Below are 8,963 nucleotides of genomic sequence, written 5' to 3'. Positions count from 1 at the left end.
AAACAGCTTATTTATGCAAAACAGCTTATTCGAAACAACTTATTTATACAAAATAGCTTATTTGTGCAAAACAACTTATTCAAAACAACTTATTTATACAAAACAGCTTATTTATACAAAACAACTTATTCCGATTTCATTTTAAAAAACAACTTATTCAAAACAACATATTTATGCAAAACAACATATTTATGCAAAACAACTTATTCAAAACAGCTTATTTATGCAAAACAGCTTATTCGAACAACTTATTTATACAAAATAGCTTATTTGTGCAAAACAACTTATTCAAAACAACTTATTTATACAAAATAGCTTATTTGTACAAAACAACTTATTCAAAACAACTTATTTATACAAAACAGCTTATTTGTGCAAAACAGCTTATTTATACAAAACAGCTTATTCCGATTTCATTTTAAAAAACAACTTATTCAAAACAACTTATTTATGCAAAACAACATATTTATGCAAAACAACTTATTCAAAACAGTTTATTTATACAAAACAGCTTATTCAAAACAACTTATTTATACAAAATAGCTTATTTGTGCAAAACAGCTTATTCAAAAAAACTTATTTATACAAAACAGCTTATTTGTGCAAAACAGCTATTTTGCACAAAATAAGCTGTTTTGAATAAGTTTTTTATGAGTTAGAGAGAGAAATGAGTATGGATTATGAGTTTCTTTACTGGAACGTTGTTTAACATGTTATACACTGAAATTATTACTGAAATCATAATAATGGTTTAATGGTTTTGATAATCATGTATGTGAAACCAAAATAATTGTCTAATGGTTTTGCTATGGGTATGGTTTCTGTGAGTTGTACTTCAAAACTATTTTGCTGTGGAAATGGTTTTTGTGAGTTGTACTCCAAAACCATTTTGCTGTGGGAATGGTTTCCGTGAGTTGGACTCCAAAACCATTTTGCTGTCGAAATGGTTTCTGTGAGTTGTACTCCTAAACCATTATATGTACTTAATGGTTTTGAATTTTCTTTTTCATCAATTCACAGCAAGAAACCTTTGCCGGAGAAGACAGAGGAGACGAATCCATCGCAAACGCAAAATCATTGAAATGAATTTTCTAGATCCAACACAGAACTTCAAGAACACATGAACAATCATTCCATTTTTTTTACCAACACAAAACTCTTTACATCTAAACATTTTTTTTAACAAAAAAACAGTTAAACATAGCATGTACATTTAAATTAAATTGATAAAAAAGAAAAGTTAGATGTCTAATTTGCTGACCATGACTAAAAAGAAGACTTAACGTAGATGACGTTTACATTATTTTGACGAAAGAAACATAAAAACAAATCAAAACCATGCGTGCCACTGCCAATAATCCTCACAAAAACGCCAATATTCTTCTTCCAATTCCGATTCCCAACTCGAATCCCACCTGACTCACTCATTTTCAACTCACTCAACTCGTCCCTTCCCTTCAACCATGTCTTCTTCACCAGAAGCAAAACGCTTAGAAGAAGAACTTTCCTATCCAATTCTCATCGCCGAACGAATTCGTTCCGCCACAGAAGAAACCGATTCCTTCAAACTCGAATGCTCCGAAGTCTGTAAACACGTCGAACGTCTTCTTCTTTAGATCTAGGGATTATGGTTGTTGTTCTTTAAAAAATAAGTTCGGATCCGTTATAAGCATGAAAAGGGAATGTTGAAACTGTATTTTGTTTTGAAAACGGAGTGATTTTGGTGAACTCCGGCGGCGGCGCCGCCGCCCTAGGGTGGCCGGCCACCGTGCCGGAGAAAGATTGAAGATGAAGGTTCATCTCTTTTGTTCATTTGTTTTTTGTTCTGTACAGTGTGAGAGAAGAGGGAGTGGTTGTGATGCAAAACAATGGGAAAGAGCTGAAGCACAAGATTATAACACGTGTCCCTGATCTGATGGTTGTGATTAACTTATGCATGGTGCATAAGTTATGGCTTATGCACCATAACTTTTGCCAAAATTTTATATGGACTAAACTTGAAATCTCATGGTTTTATAGGGACTAAAAACATATTTAACATTTACCATATTGTTAGAAATTCCGTTGTTGTGTATATATAACATGTAAAAGCCTTTTTCTCATATTTCCATTTTTATACAATCAAGTTCATAACAAGATTTACTAAAAAAAGTTGAAAATCAGAGAATGACAATTTTTCAACCTTCCTCAACGGTGAGAAGAGTTTCGTACACATTAATATCACAGTTAACTTTTACAACATTTATTTAAATAAGTGTTTTAAGTCTTCTTTCTACACCTCTTCGGTTTACTGGACGAATTTATGTTGGTGAGGAGAGCATTTGGGAGGGGCACTCTTTCTGACTAGCTTCTAGATAATGTGAAAAATATTGGAGGTGGGAAGTTGAATTTTTGGCATGATGACTAGTTGAGGCCATATATAGTGTTGTTAACAATATAGGGTTTCAGAGATAATAACAAAGGAGACGCTAGGGTTTCATACGATTTTTGTTTTGAAAGAAGGGTTTCATATGATTATAATGACATAATATATATAATAAAAGTTACGAGTAAATGTTCTCTTCAGTCCTTATTATAAGAAACAAAACCAAAAAACATCAAAATCAATACATTCATTAATTAATGTAACTTTTTGAATATTTATACAAATATACCCTCATAAAAAATTGTGAAACATTAAACACATCCACAAATATTAAAAAGAGAAACATTAAATAAGGGTAGAAAATACTTTTAAGCAATAACTACACCTTAAAAATTGTAACATTTTTTTATAAATAGGACAAAAAAATTAAAAAAAATTCTTATAATAAGGACTGAAGGGGGTATATACTAAAATCAATAACTTAGAAACCTAAATCGTCGAATATCATAAACCAATAATTTATTATCTAACACTTGTCATCTCAAACTAGAAGGATGAGCCTGTTATAGTTCCCAACTTGGAAATTGGAATAGAAATTTGTTTGGGAAGGTATTATTGGTGGAGTTGTATACCCTCATTTCCTAGGTTGCAATTTCCTCAATTTAAGGTTGTTATTTAGCGCTGAGTGGGTGATATATGTGACATCCTTTGTAAAATTCGTGCGAAAAATAGTGAAATATAGCTTTTGAAAAATACTTCATATAATATCAAAATAAGAGTCTTCCATTCGTGCGAAAAATAGTGAAATATAGCTTTTGAAAAATACTTCATATAATATCAAAATAAGTCTTCCTATAGTGTTAAAAGGATACACGTTAATCTCTACATAAAAAAAGGATACACGTGAATGCATAACAAAACAAGGGGCATGTGGGTGGTAACTTTTTTTGCATTTTAAAAAGATGAATGATATGCATAGTTAGGAACTGTCTCACGATTCCATAGAGAAATAGTTTAACCAATTAAAGTACTTTTTGGCCGGAATACACACGATGTGGGGTAAATGGTTAGCCAATTAAAACGAGTAATGTTAGATATCGCGAGAAATATGCTCACGAAAGCTTCACGACATACACTTCTCAATTAAAACTCTTTGAAAGCCGGAATGCATGGGTTTGGGATGGATTTGCGTGACATTTTTTGCTGCAATTTAAAAGGAAAATGATATATGCAGCGAACCAACCCCTCACGAAGCTATAATGAATAAAGCAAAGGCATTAGATCTTGGAATTATTACAATACAAGGGGTAGATGGGAATTAAAAAAAAAATCTTGATGCAGTTAGTTACACTTTCATTGTCGCAATGTTCTTGTGATAAAAAATCTTGCAACATGTAGCATTTCCCTAAAAATAAATAAAAAACTAAAATAGATCAAAACAAAGCATCATCCAATAGTTGAGAAGCAGAAAAGCATTCGTGAAATTCTACGAAAGGCAAATTTGCAGAAAAGCATATGTCTTCGCAACATATAGCATCACTCTTTTCATAAAGATAAAGATGTCATACAATTTAACCAAAAATGATACAACTAATACGATTCTACTCAATTTATTACAATTATTAAGCATTCACAAAAGAACACATTCTTCATGTCATATGGTCAAAGACTAACACAAGACTTGCACTTAAGGATTACAACTCCTAATTAAGTCTAAAGATATCATTGGAACTCTAGCTGAGTTTAATTTGTACACTGTAAAACATCTGAAAAATACTCGTACAAGTGAGAATCACAAACATATTGAAAACTTATAAGCAATATCTTATTTACTAAAGCTTAACCCGTAAAGCTAACCCTAAACCTAATTTTTTCCCCCCATTTTTTCATCCACTTTTCTAAGCCATTGGATCTTGCGCATTTAGGCGCCATTCAATTTTAGCCATTGATCATATTATATTTATCTCTTCTATTTTCCGAAACAACTATTTCTTATTTATCTATTCTATTTTCCGAAACAACTATTTCATATTTATCTCTAATTATAATTTTGGTCATATCCAAAATTTGTTATCAATTCACTTAAATCCGAAATTTGTTTTCCTATAGTTTTGGCCATCCGAATCCTTATTTATTAATTAACCTAACAAATTTCCCTTTCAAAAAAAAATAAAAATTAACCTAACAAATTTCATTCGTATCCTCCTTTTTTTTTTTTTTGAAACAAATATTTTCTACACTTTTACGATTGCAATTTAACATAACAAATTTCATCTAAAAAAATGCATCGCACAAATTTTATTCTTATCCTCGCCTTTTTTTTATGAAGCAAATATTTTGGTTATATATACGAAGCCCTAAACCTGTTTATATACGAAGCCCTAAACCTGTTTCTCTCAATAAAAATAAACCCTAAACCGTGGTAAATGCTTAATCCGTAAAGCTAACCCTAAACCTAATTTTCCCCCCCATTTTTTCATCCACTTTTCTAAGCCATTGGATTTTGCGCATTTAGGCGCCATTCAATTTTAGCCATTGATCATATTATATTTATCTCTTCTATTTTCCGAAACAACTATTTCGTATTTATCTCTTCTATTTTCCGAAACAACTATTTCATATTTATCTCTAATTATAATTTTGGTCATATCCGAAATTTGTTATCAATTCACTTAAATCCAAAATTTGTTTTCCTATCATCCGAATTAACCTAACAAATCTTATATAATAAAGCTTAACCCCTAAAGCTATTTCTAACCCTAATATTTTCCCCCCATTTCTCCCTCCACTTTTCTGAGCCATTGGATCTTGCACATTTAGGCGCCATTGATCATCTTACTTAATTAATGCTAGCCGAATTTTGTTATCAAGTTTGCTATAATTTTGGCCATCCGAATCCTTATTTTTATTTTTTTTTTGAATTCCTATCCCCCTTTTTTTTATTCCTATCCTCCTTTTTTTACGAATCCTTATTTTTTTTTTAATTCCTATCCTCCTTTTTTTTTTATTCCTATCCTCCTTTTGGCCAACCGAATCCTTATTATTTTTTTTAATTCCTATCCTCCTTTTTTTTTTATTCCTATCCTTCTTTTTTTTAAGCACATATTTTCTACACTTTTAAGTTTGCAATTATTTAACATAACAAATTCCATCTAAAAAAATTCATCGCACCAATTTTATTCCTATCCTCCTGCCTTTTTTTTTATGAAGCAAATATTTTCTACCCTAATCTATTTATCTATAAAAGTTAACCCGAAAGCTTATTTTAGCTCTAATTTTAACCTAAACCCTATTGCTAAAATTTACTGTTTTAACCCTAAAGCTTAATTCCGATTTGTTTAACCCTATTAACCCTATTTTTTTGCAAGCCAAAAATCGTATTGTTCCTAATCGTTTCCTACTAAACAGATAAACATAAAAAAATCACTCCTATTAACAAATTGTTCCTATCCACTCCTATTAACAAAATATTATTAACAATAAAAACAACAAATCTGTTGCATATCCACTCTTATCTGTCGCTACAGTCCTTCTTAACAAATTCCACTCCCATTTATCTGTTGCATATCCACTCCTATTTTTTTGACAATACAGATCGCTCCAACCTTTGTTAACAAAATTAACAAAATTTTCTTGCATTAATTTCGGTCATTCCTGCCAACTACCCACTGATCCATTAAACATTTAATGTGGCCTTCCATATCTCTCCATGCAGCAAGTGAATTTGTATTCCACGAGAAGTCTCTCCAACTCTCCAATTCATTGTGTACACATGTCACCATGATTCAAATTCATTTTGTCTATGAGTCCGGTTTAAATAGTGGCGTGCACATACCTTTGTGGTACAGTTAATCTTAATGGATTTCCATACAATTTCTGTTCTAATCAATCTAATCATGAATATTTTGTCATTGAGGTAATTTTCTCTCATCATTTTTATTCATGTGCAATTCCTTTTCTTTCGAGGATAGTTGGTTTATCTTGAATTGTTGACCTTTTTCTTAATGTGTATCTGAATGGCTAAAATGGATTATTGATTCATTCAAGGTACAAATTGTTTTCTTAATTTGCTTTGGAATAGTGAGTTTTAGGACTGTTCTTCATCGACAACATGGTTTGGGCTACAATTACATTGATGTTGTCCCTCCTCACTATTGCAGTTTCAAGTGTGTATTGTCTTTAATATTCATCCAAATTCCCTCCTCTATAAATTATGTAAGTTGAATCATCTTTCATTTTCATTTTTTATTTTGTTTTATGGGTTTGATTAGAAACAGTTTAATAATCTTTTTGGGGATTTTTACCAAAAAAATTCTTCAACAATGATTGATAAGGAGGATAATACTTCAGAGCCTTTTGATGCAGAGACAAAAGGTTGGGTATATTGTGTTATTTGAAGCCATCTGAATAGAGTGATCACTCATGACTCTGACATTGAGAAGGGTATATATAACTCCATTTTGCATATTAGTTTTAGTCCTTTTTATTTTTGAAATAATATTAGCTTTAGTCCTTGATATCTAAGTTCTTTGTATATTCCACAACATTTTTTCCCCAATATAATGGAATTGGGGAGCCAAAAAACTATATGTAATAGCACTAATCCTCATTTGAAATATATGAATCTTTTTTTTTTTTTTTTGCAAAAAAAGCTTAATTGTGTTTTATTGGATGAATATGAATCTTTTGTTGTTTTTTTTATGCATAAACTTTTGATCATAAAGATAAAATAGGGTGTTGATTAAGTGTTAGGGAATATGAGATGTGTACATGTATCATTGTGTTGTTGCTTCTTACAAGTTAAAGCTGTTTCTTTTTTACTGGTATTAATTTTTTTTCTTTCACATTGACAGATTCATATTGTAGCATTTCAGAAAGAGAATGTAACCAAAAAGCTTTTCAGAAAGAGAAAAGAAATAGGATACTCATAGCATGATTCTCAATGGAAGAAAGATAGTAGCAATGACCAAAAAATAGAAAGTTTAAGTCACTCCACATTATTATTGTTGAGATTCTGAAATGGAAAATTCTATTGTTTAATGGTAAAAAATGGGAAATTCTTTGTATATATCTCTAAACTTAATACATATATTTAAACTTATATATAAATAATTATACTTCTGGATTATATAATTGACTTTAAGCCTCAATGTGGAATCTCTAACAATCGGTTTAGTCATCATCCAAAAAAGTACATGGGTGTCATACCACCTATTGTAAACTGAAAAAAGGACATCACCAATTTTACTTCAAATTTTAGTTAATATCAGTAAAATATGTGGTTTTTTATAGTTAACGGGTCTTAATTATTAGTTATAGTTCTACTTATTTTTATTTTCGAGATCATGCTAACATGTGTGTTAATTTTCCTTTTAAAAAAAATATTTTCCTAACTTTTGTTATCAAAAAGCAAACAAATAAGCTTAATAAATTACTCCCTCCGGTTACATTTATAAGCAAAAAATCACTTTTTAGATTCATTCAATATTTAATGTATTTGGTCAATACATAGACCAAATTCATTATTTATTCAATGAACCTAAAAAGTGCATTTTTGCTTATAAATGTGACCGGAGAGAGTATGTTTTTGGATCTGCTAAAAGTAAATAGATGTTTTGGTAAGATTCAAATGTTATGAAGATTTTTATTTTTATTGCAACATTTATCTCTGTTAATTTCTTTTGTAATTTTTAATAGTGTCAACCTGTTTTGTAATTTTAAATTTTTGACATTTCACCATCAAATAATGGCCATAACCGATGAAATCAATTTTCAATTCATTTTATTTTTTAATTTTTATATGACTTCTATTAAACTATATATGTTTACATTGTTACGACTTATTCGTTTAACTTCTTCTTGGAAAGACCCGTGCGGTAGCACGGGTCAAGAGTCTAGTAAATATAAAAATTATACTCAACTTAGATCATTCATTAATTGGTAACTTATCTTTGCACATATAACACACATCATGGTGCACTAGACTCAACAATATGGTGCTGTGGTGAGAGACCTTTATAGGTCTTCTACCGTGGGAGACCCCCTCCTCTTTTTTTCTTTTTTTTTGTTGCAAATCAATCAAAGACCATTGGATATACATGAAAGACATTGAATGGTTGTGATGTATAGAGAATATGGCCCACTTAAGTTAATATTTAAACATAAATCTCAATTTAAAAAAATGAAATGGAAATTGGAATTAAACTTAGAAAATGATGTTTTGGAAATTGTCACAATTTTTTAAAAACCCAGCAACAGTTTTGAAAACGTTATATTTTGTTTTTTATTTTTTTTGGTTACAATTGTTAGAACATTATAATGTTAAAACATTATAATGAAGTTTGATAATTAAATATAACGTTATATATGTTTAATTGTTTTAATTATATTTTATTTTGATACAACGTTCAGTTAAACATTATATTTTGATACATTCCAAAAACATATGTTTATTTTTTTTTTTTTTGAATAAAACATATGTTTAATTGTTTAATTGTTTTTGGAACTGTAAAATTAAACATTATTTTGAATGTATTAAAATTTAATTTTGTTTTGAAAATATATGTTTAATTGTTTTTTTGGAGTGTATGAAAATAAA

General features: G+C 29.7%; 1 long non-coding RNA gene across 1 annotated transcript; it reads left to right on the top strand.

The window, feature by feature from the left end:
• Positions 1-6,417: 6,417 nt before the first annotated feature.
• On the top strand, positions 6,418-7,433 carry LOC146949890 (uncharacterized). The gene is made up of 2 exons (XR_015025444.1): positions 6,418-6,580; positions 7,219-7,433. It is a non-coding gene; the product is annotated as an uncharacterized LOC146949890 (long non-coding RNA).
• Positions 7,434-8,963: the final 1,530 nt, after the last annotated feature.

The sequence above is a fragment of the Medicago sativa genome, chromosome 2 (assembly GCF_051527215.1).
Source record: "Medicago sativa cultivar Bolivia chromosome 2, Bolivia_mono, whole genome shotgun sequence".
In the NCBI taxonomy this organism is placed as follows: domain Eukaryota; kingdom Viridiplantae; phylum Streptophyta; class Magnoliopsida; order Fabales; family Fabaceae; genus Medicago; species Medicago sativa.
The sequence above is the reverse complement of the archived record's forward strand: the minus strand, read 5'-3'. Positions and strand labels throughout refer to the sequence as shown.